At 40.1% G+C, this 12322-nt stretch overlaps 1 protein-coding gene and 1 non-coding gene across 2 annotated transcripts in view; one reads left to right on the top strand and one right to left on the bottom strand.

The window, feature by feature from the left end:
• The window catches only part of Igf1r (insulin like growth factor 1 receptor), a 308645-nt gene that overhangs the window by 204694 nt on the left and 91629 nt on the right, over positions 1-12322 (top strand). The gene's annotated exons all lie outside the window — the stretch shown is intronic.
• Positions 9068-9141, bottom strand: Trnav-cac (transfer RNA valine (anticodon CAC)). The gene has a single exon. It is a non-coding gene; the product is annotated as a tRNA-Val (tRNA).

Here is a 12322-nt window from a genome sequence, read left to right as displayed (position 1 = left end):
CTCAAAAAGACCTAAGAACCCTAAGACAAGCACACATATTCTGTGAATACCAGTGGGTTAACACGCAAAGAGAGAGGTTTTCTCTCAAAACTCGGTTGAGAGAAAACAACTGAGAAAGACTTGATGGTTCTATCAAGTGGTTGTTGATTCATGGATATTCAGAAGCTTTCATGGCTGTGAAAATAAACTGTATTTTAAACATTTTGAAATAAAATCGAGATTCATTTGAAATTTTTAGTTGAGCTTTTATTTCTTCTTTTGGTTTATATGTGAGACTTTTCCACCCAGCTTTGTTGTTTCATGAGATTTGGAGAATAAAGCTGAGCTGGTCAGTTTCAATTTTATTTAAATTCATTTTGCCTTCATTCCTTCTAATCTAGCAGAGTCCTGTGATGTATTGGGATCAGAGTGCTCTGGGGAAACACTGAAATATAAAAACATTTTCATGAAAACATTTCCACTTATATTTAATTTTTCTTCTCAATAGAAAAATACTTCCAACTTAATCCTCCCTCTCCCTCTTGAAATGAATTGCATGCTTTAGAATAACATCAGTTCACCCAAGTACACAAGGACAATCTCAGTCATTTAATGGAGATATAAAGGGTCAGAGAATACCAGGCTTCAGAGGCACAGGCTCTGCAACTCAGGATGCTAATGAACGCGGGCAAGGCCCTTGCATTGGCTCTTGGTTCTCCATTGAGCCACATAGCAAACAAGCACAGCATTTAACTTAGGGTCTGCCATGGAGAGATCTCATTCCATCTTAACCTTTGTAGCCATCCTGATCATCATCAACCTGGTTTTATTTCTAAACAACTTAGAAATTTCTCCCAAGTCTAGTTGATGTTGAAACTTCCTCTTTCCAAACTTCTTTTGACACCTGGGAATAGCTATGCTGGAAGGTGTTGGAACACGCCTTAGAGTTACTCACACTTTCCTTGTAAGAAGGCAAGTGAGCCCCTCTCAGTGGCAGAATTCTACCTTCACTTGATCCTTGATTTTGTTGTAGTTGCTTAGAAGGTCATTCGGCTCATTAGGAAGCCCATCCCGAGGGGTATGTGAACCTCTCTTCTAAGGGAACAGGAGAAAGTCATAACAAACAAAATTATCTAGATAGAAACACATTCAGTTTGAGCTCTACCATGTTATCATTCCAGTTACAAAGCCCACATGCACTGAGATCTGTATACAAATTCAGCACATTCACCTGCATAGTCATGAATATATTTCATTTCATTTTTGTATCAGCCAGTGTGGTAGAATCTACCAACATTGCTTTATTGGTGAGCAAACAGAAGCCTGGAAAAATAAATTGTCACTCTCATACACCTGGTAGGTGTAAGGGACAAGATTTGAACTAAGATAGAGTCAGTTTTAAAATGTATGCTTTTCATTTGCTCTACTGCCTCTATAATTTTTCCACTTGGACATTTGCGAATATTATGCGAAGCTTGCTTTCCCCCAAGAAAGAGCCCAGTAAAATGAAATTTTCCAGTTTGTAATCTTTTTCCTCAAAGGAGGAAAAAAACTCTTGGGTTTCCAAACAAGAAAAAAAAAAAAAACAAACTTTATTGTATCTGGGTTTTCTGGTTAAATTATGATTTTTGTGAACCCACACATAAAGGTCACATTCTTAAGTGCATGATTCAATGTGTATAGATTGATTCAGTTACAGGATATCATAGATTAAGTATAAGAATGTATATGTGTTTTAGAACAAATTTCTTCAACAAGAAGAAAAAACTGGCCAATTTAGGAACTGTAGTTCTGTTGACCTTTTATATTATTTATTTATCTCTTTTAGTTGTAGATGGACATAATACCCTTTATTTTATTTGCATTTATTTTTATGTGGTGCTGAGGATTGAACCCAGTGCCTAACATATGCTAGTGGTAGGCACATGCTTTACCACTGAGCCACAACCCCAGCCCTATATGATATTTTTGTGTAGGTACAGTAGCATGCCATGCCTTGGTTCCTGGACACATGACCACATGGTAGGCTCTTGAAGTATTGACTAATCCTAAACTCCAAACTGAGGGAGCAAAGACTTTCGAAATGTTACATTATTTATAAACACTAAACCCGATTTTAGTTGCTCATATCCAAAAATTAGTCAAAACTTCTTTCAGACTCAGTGCATGGCTTGAACAAAAGTCCAAATACTGTGCAAACTGTCCTAGGAGAAGTTTGGATTTTGGATCTTGAGTATGTCAGATACTTAGTAGATAGTGAACTCCGTGAGTGCAGAAGCCTGGCCTCGCCAGAGATCTCTCCAGCAGGCTGGTATTTGTCAAACAGGGGAAGGACCTGATGATGAAATGCAGTGAAGCTTTCTGCAGAGCTGAAATTACTGCACCAGTTTTTGTACACTGTCCTGCAGAAATACATATTCTGTACTACTTTGCTTCTTACTCTAGTGAATATCATTTAATCATTTCTGGCCAACTTGGGAACATCATTGAGCATAGCTTGTGTTACGCATAATACAGTGATACCCTCCAGACTGAGTGGGAGGCAGTTTGCCCTCTGCTGTAGATTTCTTGTGCTTAGTGTGTTTGTATGGTCTGGGTGTATGATTTTTATGTCTCTATTTCTGTTTAATAGACTTACTGCAGTAAGAGAATCCTGTCTCCATTAGTTCCTCTGGAGGTGATTATTTGCTACTTCCTCTTTCCTTAACTGCCTTGAAAAGAGATTTCCAAGCATGTTAGAATTGTATGACAGAGTATTAGGCAGCAACTGAAATTCAACTTCCTTCTGGTACTTGTCTACTAAAAAAAATATGTATTTGCTGCAGATTAAGTTCTGGGAAGGTAAAGTATCAATCTGTGAGAAGTTTTTTTCTTTGATATTTTTTTCTTTTACTAACCTCTATCCACCTATATTGCTGTCTTCTTTGTGCATCTCTCAGTCTTCTGTCTTGTTCACAGAATGATAGCTGCTAGAATAATTAAAATAAAGGTAACACATTCTCCCACATTGAAGCCTAATACAGAGGTCAAAAAACTATCTTCAGATGCATGTGATTCCCACTGCTATCTCCTAGTCAAACCCTCTACCCCTAGTGTAATAACATAGTATTTTAGAAGGGCCTCCCTTTGCCTTGCTTTCAGATAAATACCTTAAAGGACTTTCTTAAGCAGTTTGCTGTGGATCCTCCCCTCCCCTCCTGCTATTAGCTCTACTCTCCTGGTCTTTCTTCTTGGTGTATGTCAGTCCTGGTAGGAAAGCCCCTTATCAGATCCTCAACATGCTGTCTTTGGAATCCTAGTGCCACCCCCAGTTAAGAGTCCTCCTTGGTCTCAGTTTCCAGATTAAGCTGTTCCTCTAGGGGACATCAGCCTTCTATCCTGCACTCTACTGGACACCTCTCAGTTGTTGGAGTCCTAGAATATGAACCTACATGATTTGAGAGGTAACATGGTATAATGGAGCCTAGATCTTGGGGTGAAGCCAAACTAAGTTCCTGCCCTACCTTCATCTCAAGCCTCTCTGACCCTGCACAAGTCAGACAAGTCTTCTCACTTTATTTCCCTGTGTCTGAAAAGGAGCTTGTAGCTGAGCTTGATGGTGCACCCCTATAGTCCCCGCTACTCAGGCAGCTGAACCAAGGAAATTGTTTGAGCCCAGGATCTGGAATCCAGCCTAGGCAACTCAGTGAGGTCCCATCTTGAAAGAAAAATTAAAAAGGAGCTTATGCCATCTCAATTTAATCAGAGAGGAGCAGCACAGCTTCTGGAACCAGGCAGGGACTTAGTCTTGGTACTCTCTCCTTTTGTTTCATTCACACTAGTGTTTCATGAAACACTAAGTACATGGGGCACATGTACCTAACTAAGTTTTGTATATTCTTTGACAAAGTTATCTTCTGTTGCATGCCTAAAATGCTGGGAAACACCAAAGTAAAACTAGTAGCTTTTGTACATTGTTTGTGGCCTTAATTTTCCATTATTCCCCAGTGAGGATCATTTCATTTGAAGCCACTCTCTGGGCCGGGGGAGGGGGGGAAAGTAGATCAAGCTTTTCAGAGAAACCCTGACAAATTCTTTTTATTGCCTTCACTACCACATAGTGGTGGATCAGGAAACTGTCAGGCTCATGATGCTTGGAAATGGCTGCTAATGCAGTGAGATTTTTGCTATTGAAAAAAATTGGGTCTGTATGTATAAGATACATATAGCACAGAAGCATATCTGTAGCAGAGGACAGAAGAGAGTACATATCCAGATTGGAAAAATACACTTATTACTACATTTAAAGCAAAAACAGTTGTTATAAGCATCTGGGAGAGTCACAGTAATTTTCTGTTGCACATTTTGTTGACTGTTTCTTTGCATCCCTCAACCATTTTATTTTCCATTTTCACACCACTGGAGGACAAATCTAAGCTAAATTAAATGTTAGACAATATTTCAGAATGGAAAGACCCTCAGCATCAATGTCCAGTTCTATATCAGTCTGAATGACCTCTAGCAACAGTATTTCTTAGGGAATCATCTGTAAAAAGTAGAGGTTTCTCTTGTCTCTAAATTAGAGATTTACCTTATTTATGAAACTGTCAGTGATATTATCTTGTTCAGGTAAGGTTTTTTAGTTTCTTAATGATTACCAATGAGAGGTATATACAATAGTGTTTATATACCATTGGTGTATATCTTTATAGCTCAAGGGTTTTCTTTCAGTGTAATTGGTGATCACGCTATAAGTTGCTTTCTTTTCCTTTGTGAACTTTAAAAAAAAATTCATTTTTTTTAAAATAGTTTTTAACTTTTTAATTTGAAATATTTCAGTTGCAGACTTGGGGGAGGGGGTTAACAAAGAAAGCCAAGAGTTCCTGAACATCCTAATTGTTAACATCTTTAATAACCACTATACAGTTATCAAAACCATGGAGTTAACACAGGGACACTACTATTGATCTCCAGACTGGGTTCACATTTCACCATTTCCCCTACCCCATTCTCTTTCTGTAGTCTTAGATACAGGAGAGGCTCCCATCTGGCATTGATTGTTACACCTTCTCAGATCCTTGATTCTCAGACATTTGCCACTGTTACATTTTTGATAGTGCAGGCCAGTTATTGCACAGATTGTCTTTCCATTCCAGTTTTTAGATATATCCTTAGTGATTAAATTTGAGTTTTATGCTTTTACCATGGAGATCACAGAAGGCTGCTGTGCACTTGGTAGTGCATCCTGTTAGAGGACATATGATACCAACATATTTCAGTTTTGGTGATTATAGCTTAGATCACTTGGTTAAAGTGGTTTCTGCTGGTTCCTTTATTATCATTATTATTTTTATTTTTTCTTTTGTAATTAGGAAGCACCTTTAGGGGATAGACACTTGAGACTATGTAAACATACTGCTCTTCCTTGTTCTTTGATCTCTTAATTTTAACTTCCATTACTGTGGTGTTTGCCAAATGGTGATTTTCTGTTTGTTTGTTTTTATACTTGGAATTCTCCTCTTAGGACTTCACATATTTTTTTTTAAAACAAGGAACATAAAACTTTTAAAATAGCAGTGGCAGGTCCACTTTTATCTGGGAGGACAATTGCGAATGACATGAAGCAGAAAAATATGCAAAAGCCAAAAAAAATCTCAAATATGAATGTTATTTGAAATGTTCTTGCTATTTTTCTTTACAGAGGAGGTGAAGGAGAAGGCAGGAGTTCTTAGTTGCCAAAATAGTCCCATTAGTTTTAGTCCTGGCTGCAAATGTTTCTTGCTTTAGAGGACTTAAAGAGAGAACGCTGTTGGAGGAGGCTGGGGCACATCCTTGACTGGGATAGGTTAGGAAGGCTTACCCCAATACAAGGCATTTAATGTATAGTATGGCGTCTTAGTTCTGTGCTTTTAAAGCTGTAATAGAAGGACGTGTTCAAGGTTATTGCTTTCCTCTTTACAAGTGTACATTATTACTGACATGCAAACAAACTGGAGAAAGCCCTATATTTATTTAAATTTTAACAGTCCCAAATCTAATTGGTGTGAAGAATTCATCACTGTGTGTGTGTGTGTTTAGTTTTTGAAGTATACATAGGTTTCAAAGTTGAGGCTGCTCAGAATTTACCATATCATATTCTAAGAGTTATAGTGTTTGCAGCTTCTTGGCGAATATTTTAATTGGCAGCCGAGTGAGATAGGTGACATTTATTTAGTGTGTTAATCCTGTACCCGAAGTGAGAACCAGTACCCTTGTATCCTTTAAGATGCTTACAGATAGAGGGGCCATCAGGTTAGGAAACACACTGCCACCCCTTGTTGGGCGCCAGCTGGAGAAAGGTTGTGCTCGTGGGTCCCTGCAGGGCGGGCCCGGTCATGTGACTGCGCCCCCCCTGGCACGCCCACCGCCACCTCACGTGGTCTTTGAGCTGTGCTGGGCTTTGGGGTATTGGAGAGTAGTCTGAAAACCGACAAGAACTTGGGTGTGGCTTTCCGGTTTTGGAAAACATTGTTTTTTGGGTTTTTTTAAGATTCTTTGATCCTGACATTTGAAATGCATAAAAAGTTTGCCCCCCCCCCCTTTTTGTATGTTTGTTTGTTTTTATTTAACCAACCACGTTGTCTAAACTCTGTTTCTCTGCGGAGGTTCGGTTTGGTCAGTGATGGACCGGTCCCCCTGTGGGAGGACCGTTGCCATCCCTCACGGCAGGGAGGATTACGGATTCCCGAGTCAGCGATACATTTTATGTTGAAGGATTATCATTTCGAGCTGTTTTAATATGCACTCTTAGGTCTTAAAGAAAACTTGAGTTTTTGAATACCGGCAGCCCTGGAATCGTAAGAAAAGGGTGCGCCCTCCTCGGTGCGATTGCAGTGGAAGTGTTGCCACGTTTCCAGCTGGAGGCTGCCCACAGGATAGATAACTTCCGCAGGTCACCCGAAAGAGTTGCTAACACACTTAAACGCATTGCACAATTTAAAATGAAAGTAAAAAATGCAAATGTGCTTGCAAAAGAAACGAATTAATATGGAATAAGGGCACGTGTTCGCAAATTGAACTCCATCTTATTGTTCCATGTTACCGCCGCATTACTAACATGCTGTGCTCAGAGCCCGAATCTCATGAAAACAGCAAGGATGTACCAGTTGCCCACAGAAATACACCTTTACCCCATTCCCCGCCGCCATCACACGGAACACACATAATCTCCTCATTCCTTGGTACATGGTAAATGCAAATCCTCCTTCCCCCGTATCCGGTAAAAGCAAATAAATCCTCATTTAAATCTTTAGCAAACTCATTTCTTGCTATTTCGTGGAAAGTTTAAGGGTCTCTTCAGTTTACTTTCTCTTCACCTTCATTAAAATGCAATAGCAAGGAGTTTATTAATAGAGATCCCAGTCTATAGAGGCAATTTATTGAAGAGAAGAAAGGCTTGAAAGATTAAAATTCATCTTAAAATATCGGAAAGACTCGTTATTAATAACTTTGAAAATGAAAATTCAACATCTGATAAATTATTTCAGAGGATTGGTTCAGATGTGTGGTAGGTAAATCTTTGTCTGGTCATCAATTATAGTGATTTCCTTGCAAAAGCTCCAGAAAAATCAGCATATTCATGAATGCTCTGGTCTGACTCAGACCTTCAGGAGCCATGAAATCTTCCTGTTGGGATGAGAGGGACTGCCTGGCAGTCATGTTGGCAGCTTGAAGAAATGAGAAATTGATAAACTTGGGAGAGGGTTGATGTCCCCTTGTTTGCTCCCATCATTCTGCTTTGTGAACATTTTTTAAATCATACTAAATGTGTGGTTCTTTTTAGAATTCCCAGGATATATTGTAAACGTGTGGAAGAGAGTTTGTTTTAACAAATGACTGAGGTTTTGTTTCTCATTCTGGTCAAGCAACATTGCTACACTTTTCTAAATGCATGAAATCCTGACCAAGAAGGCTGTTCCTCAGTACTCCCCTCCTTTTGTAATGAGAAGACAAGGAGGCAGACACCAATGGCGCCTCTCACAATGGAGGTTTGTTTGTTTATTTTTTAGTTTAATGGAGGGATTGTAGATGGTTTAAAACTTCCTTGTACCAGGAGAGAGAGAGAGAGAGAGAGAGAGAGAGAGAGAGAGAGAGAGAGAGAGAGAGAGAGAGAGAAGCGAGCAACTGCGAGTGCAGTAACCCATTCTAAATAACTTTAGGAATGTATGATCCATAAGCATTAAGGTTACACAACAGAAGCCTCTTTCTGGAGCCCATCTCTGTGATTTTTTTTTTGTAAACAAATTAGGTTTGTTTAAGATCTTTCTTAAAGGCAAAACACACTGAGCTAATTTTTAAGAACTTTCAGTTACATATTAATAAATATGAAGATTTATAACTTTGTGTTGAAATACATAGATTGGAGAAGCCCTACCCTCTTCACCTTCCAGTCTCTAAGTGCCCTTTTTAATTTCCTATTTGGGCAGTCATGTCTTGCTCATGCCCTTCCATCCTGTGGTCCTCTCAGCTAGAAGCGTTCTTGTCTTCGTAGGCTATGAATCGTTACCTGTATGTACATCTCTCCTCCCTTGTCTGACAACAGAAAGTCTCCTGCATTTCTGTGAGTCCTCATGTGCTTGGTATACCTTACAGAGGTGCTCTTAGGTATTAAATGAAAAATATTTAATTGATAAGAGCTTATGAAAAGAAAAGCTCTTTGGCATTTTTTTAATGCCATCATGATTAAGTATGTTTAATCATGATGTAGTACTAATTCTGTACTCTACCAATTTGTATGAATTATGGCATTTAAAGTAGAGATAATTGAGAAATATTGAGATACTAAGCACAGAAGTCAGGTTTCTACTTTTTGTTGGTTGGGGGTTTTTGTTTTGCTTTGCTTTTGTGTTTGTTGGTTTTTTGTTGATGTTTTTAAAAACAGGGCTTGGGTGTGCTGCCCAGGCTGACCCCAAACTCCTGGACTCAACTAATCTTCTGCCTCAGCCTCCCAGGTAGCATGTATTATAGGTAAGATTACTGACCCTCACTTTTACTTTTTAGGTAGCCAAATTCATTGTATTTTGGAGCTTTTGAGGGCCCAGAGTGGCCCTGACACATTTTTTGGGGGGGGTGGGAGGTGCTGGGGATTGAACCCAGGGCCTTGTGCTTGTGAGGCAAGCACTCTACCAACTGAGCTATCTTCCCCAGCCCCCTGACACATTTTTAAGGCGTGGAAACAAGCCTCTTGCCATCTGCCAGTGGTGTTCAGTAATTGTCTCCTGTTTATCAGCTCTATTTTCCTGGCAAAATCCAGCCTCTCAGGACCACTGTTACCATCAGTAAAATCCCTCGGTCTTTTTTACGAGTTATGGGAATGACTGAAGGAAGCTTGCAGGGTAGGGCATGGGGTATACTGAAGCACAGTCATCAGAAACATCTATCCTGAAGTTTGATCACTTACATTTGAATTCTAGCTTTGCCTCCTACAAGCTTTGTGACTCTGACCATACCACTCTTTGTGCCTCTGGCTTCAGTTCTGAAGATAGGAAAGTAGCAGGCCCTCCCTCTGGTTGTTGTGGAGATTAAATCACACAGTGCATGCCAGGCTCTTAGCACATGGAACAGTGAGTGCCCCATAAATGGTAGGTGCCTTACTACTAATAATAACAGGCAGTTGTTGTTCCCTTCCCTGCTGGTACCTTCAGGTTTGTTCAGATCACACCCTTGAAAGAGAGAATTGTTTTCTTTTTCTTTTTTTTTTTTGTGGGGGGCGGGGGGGTCTGCAAAGAACAAGTGTGGCCTGAGAGGACTAAGGCTTATTGTTAACTCAAGTGATGTCTTTGGTTATTCTTGGGGAAAACCACCAGCAAAGAAGCCAGAAGATTGTGCTTCACTGTCTCCCTCATCCCTAAAAGTGGCTTTTCTGATTTTTATCATTTTTTCCCTTTTTTAAAGAAGAGGCAAGGAGATAATTTTTCATGGTATTCTTGTCATCAGTTACTTATTTAGTAAGAATTCACTATCAAAACATAGATGAGTACTTACCCTGCAGGAAACCCCCTTGTTTTATTTGATTTATTTGCTTTCCATTTACACTGCCTAATTCCACAGAGAATTTAAGGCAACTTTCAATTAAAAACAAGATGTTATGGGTAACATAGGACCCAAATGGCCAAGTTAGTAAGATGACTACACCAGAGCAGAAGTAAGCTTAAGGAAACTTATTCTTCCTGGAATCTGACTCCTCAAGCACAGTAAAATCTGTGTATGTATACACACATGCTTCCTTCCCCCACCTCTGTATAAAATTCAAGGGCTTTGTTTTTGGAAAGTTTGCGGTAAATAGTAGGCTAGGGTTAAATAATTAACATCTCACCCCACCAGTGTGTAAGGCCCTCTGTAGGGAGCTATGAGGCAAATAAAAGTAATGGATGGTGTCACTGCCCTCAAAGAACTTACAGCGTGTTTGTCATGAGTGACACAGTGATGAAAATATATAGAATTCCTGCCCCCAGTCTAGTGTACACTGATGAAAAAAAAAGCATTAAACATAAAAACAAGTCTTTTTTATTGAGATAAAATGCACATAACTTAAAATGTGTTGGCTAAATCATTTTTAAGTGTATAGTTCCATGACATTTCATGCATTCACAGTGTTGTGCAATTACCACCACCATCCATCTCCAGAACTCTCTTCGTCTTGCACAACTGAAGCTCTATGTACTCAGGAAACAATATTCCTTCTCCTTCACTATCCCTTGGCCCTTGGCAGAAAAGAAGTGGGGAGGGCCAGGATGTGGCATAGTAGTGGTAGAGTGCTAACCTAGCATGCAGGAGGCCCTGAGTTCTCCCCCAGCACCACCAAAATAAATAAATTTGGTTATAAATGTAAATGTGATAAATGCTTTAAAGGAGATGGAGATGATGCTGTGATAGGAAATGATGGGGAACAGCAGTGGCACCTACCCGGAATGGTCAGGAGAGACCTCGGGTGTGAGGACAGACAACAGGCAGATCATCAAGGCACCTCAGGGCAGGTAGCAAATGGAAAGAGGCATAAGACAGGCAGCAGGAACAGTGAGAGTGAAGACCCAGAGTCAGAAAAGGGTCTGCCCTTCCTTCCAGATAAAGAAAGGAGCAGTGGGGTTGGAGCAGGGACCACAAAGGCGAAGGCATGTATGTGTATCTGTGTATCTCCATTAGTGACTTAATAACATCATGCACTGAGCAAGCATCTCCAACCCTTCCGGAACCTGGAACACACTTACAGCTGTGTCTCAGAACTTCCAGAAGACCTGTACCAGGAAATTACAGAAACATCTCCTGAAGGGCTGAATGACTCCATCTACCTTGATACAGACTCAGAGAGGACCAAGTAGTCAGCATGCTCCCGACATACTCCTGATATCCTCCCGTAGCAGTGACCTTGAGTGATGAAGGGGTAAGGATGAAAGGATGTTCTCAAGTCACTGGCACACGGATTATTTTTTTTGAAAAGTAAGAGAAGTGTGTTCTAGATATTGGAGGTACAGGTGGTGTAACTCCTGGATATTCTAATAGCTGCCCTGTCCTGGTAGTCCTTCTTTTTACCTTCACACCCAAGAGCTAGCACAGAGCCAGTGCTATTTTTTGAGGTTTTTTTTTTTTTTTTTCCTTTTCTCTCACACCAGGGCTTGAGTCCAGGGGCACTCAACCACTGAATCACATCCCCAGTCCATTTGGTATTTTATTTAGAGACAGAGTCTCAATAAGTTGCTCAGGGCCTCACTAAGTTGCTGAGGCTGGCTTTGAACTTTCCGTCCTCCTGCCTCAGCCTCCTGAGCCATTGGGATTATAGGCATGTGCCACAGCGCCCAGAGCCAATGCTGTTTTTAAATGACATACACATGTTCTTGTTTGCAGCTGAGAGGTCCAACCCTTGGATGCTGGGAGAGATGCCTTTGATCTAGGAAACAATAATAGCAGATACTCTTACTCAGTTCTCAGAGAAACCTCCAAGAAACTCCTTAAAGGACCACTGCCTTCAATTAGCTTCTGACTGAACTTGATAGTGGGAACTAATTGCAGAACTTTATTGAATAGTATGATTTAGCATTGCCAACTTATTTGAGCATTTCAGAATGCCTGTCCCAATTATTGGCATTCCCCACCTACCTCCATCTCAGCCCAATAATTAATAAGGGTCATACTTCATCACCTTTCTTTTGGGTTAAAGGACAACTTTACATTATCAAAGAAGAAGGGAAGGGATTTGTATGTCTTGGCTAGTACCAGAGGTTATTCATTTAATTCATGAAAAAGTTGAATAAAGTCATTTAGGAGCACCTTACATTGGGAAATTTTTCTTTCTTTGTTTTTGAAGAGCCAAGTGAAGGCTCTTGAAACA

The sequence above is a fragment of the Sciurus carolinensis genome, chromosome 2 (genome assembly GCF_902686445.1).
Source record: "Sciurus carolinensis chromosome 2, mSciCar1.2, whole genome shotgun sequence".
NCBI lineage: Eukaryota > Metazoa > Chordata > Mammalia > Rodentia > Sciuridae > Sciurus > Sciurus carolinensis.
This window is presented reverse-complemented; position numbering and strand designations above follow the sequence as displayed.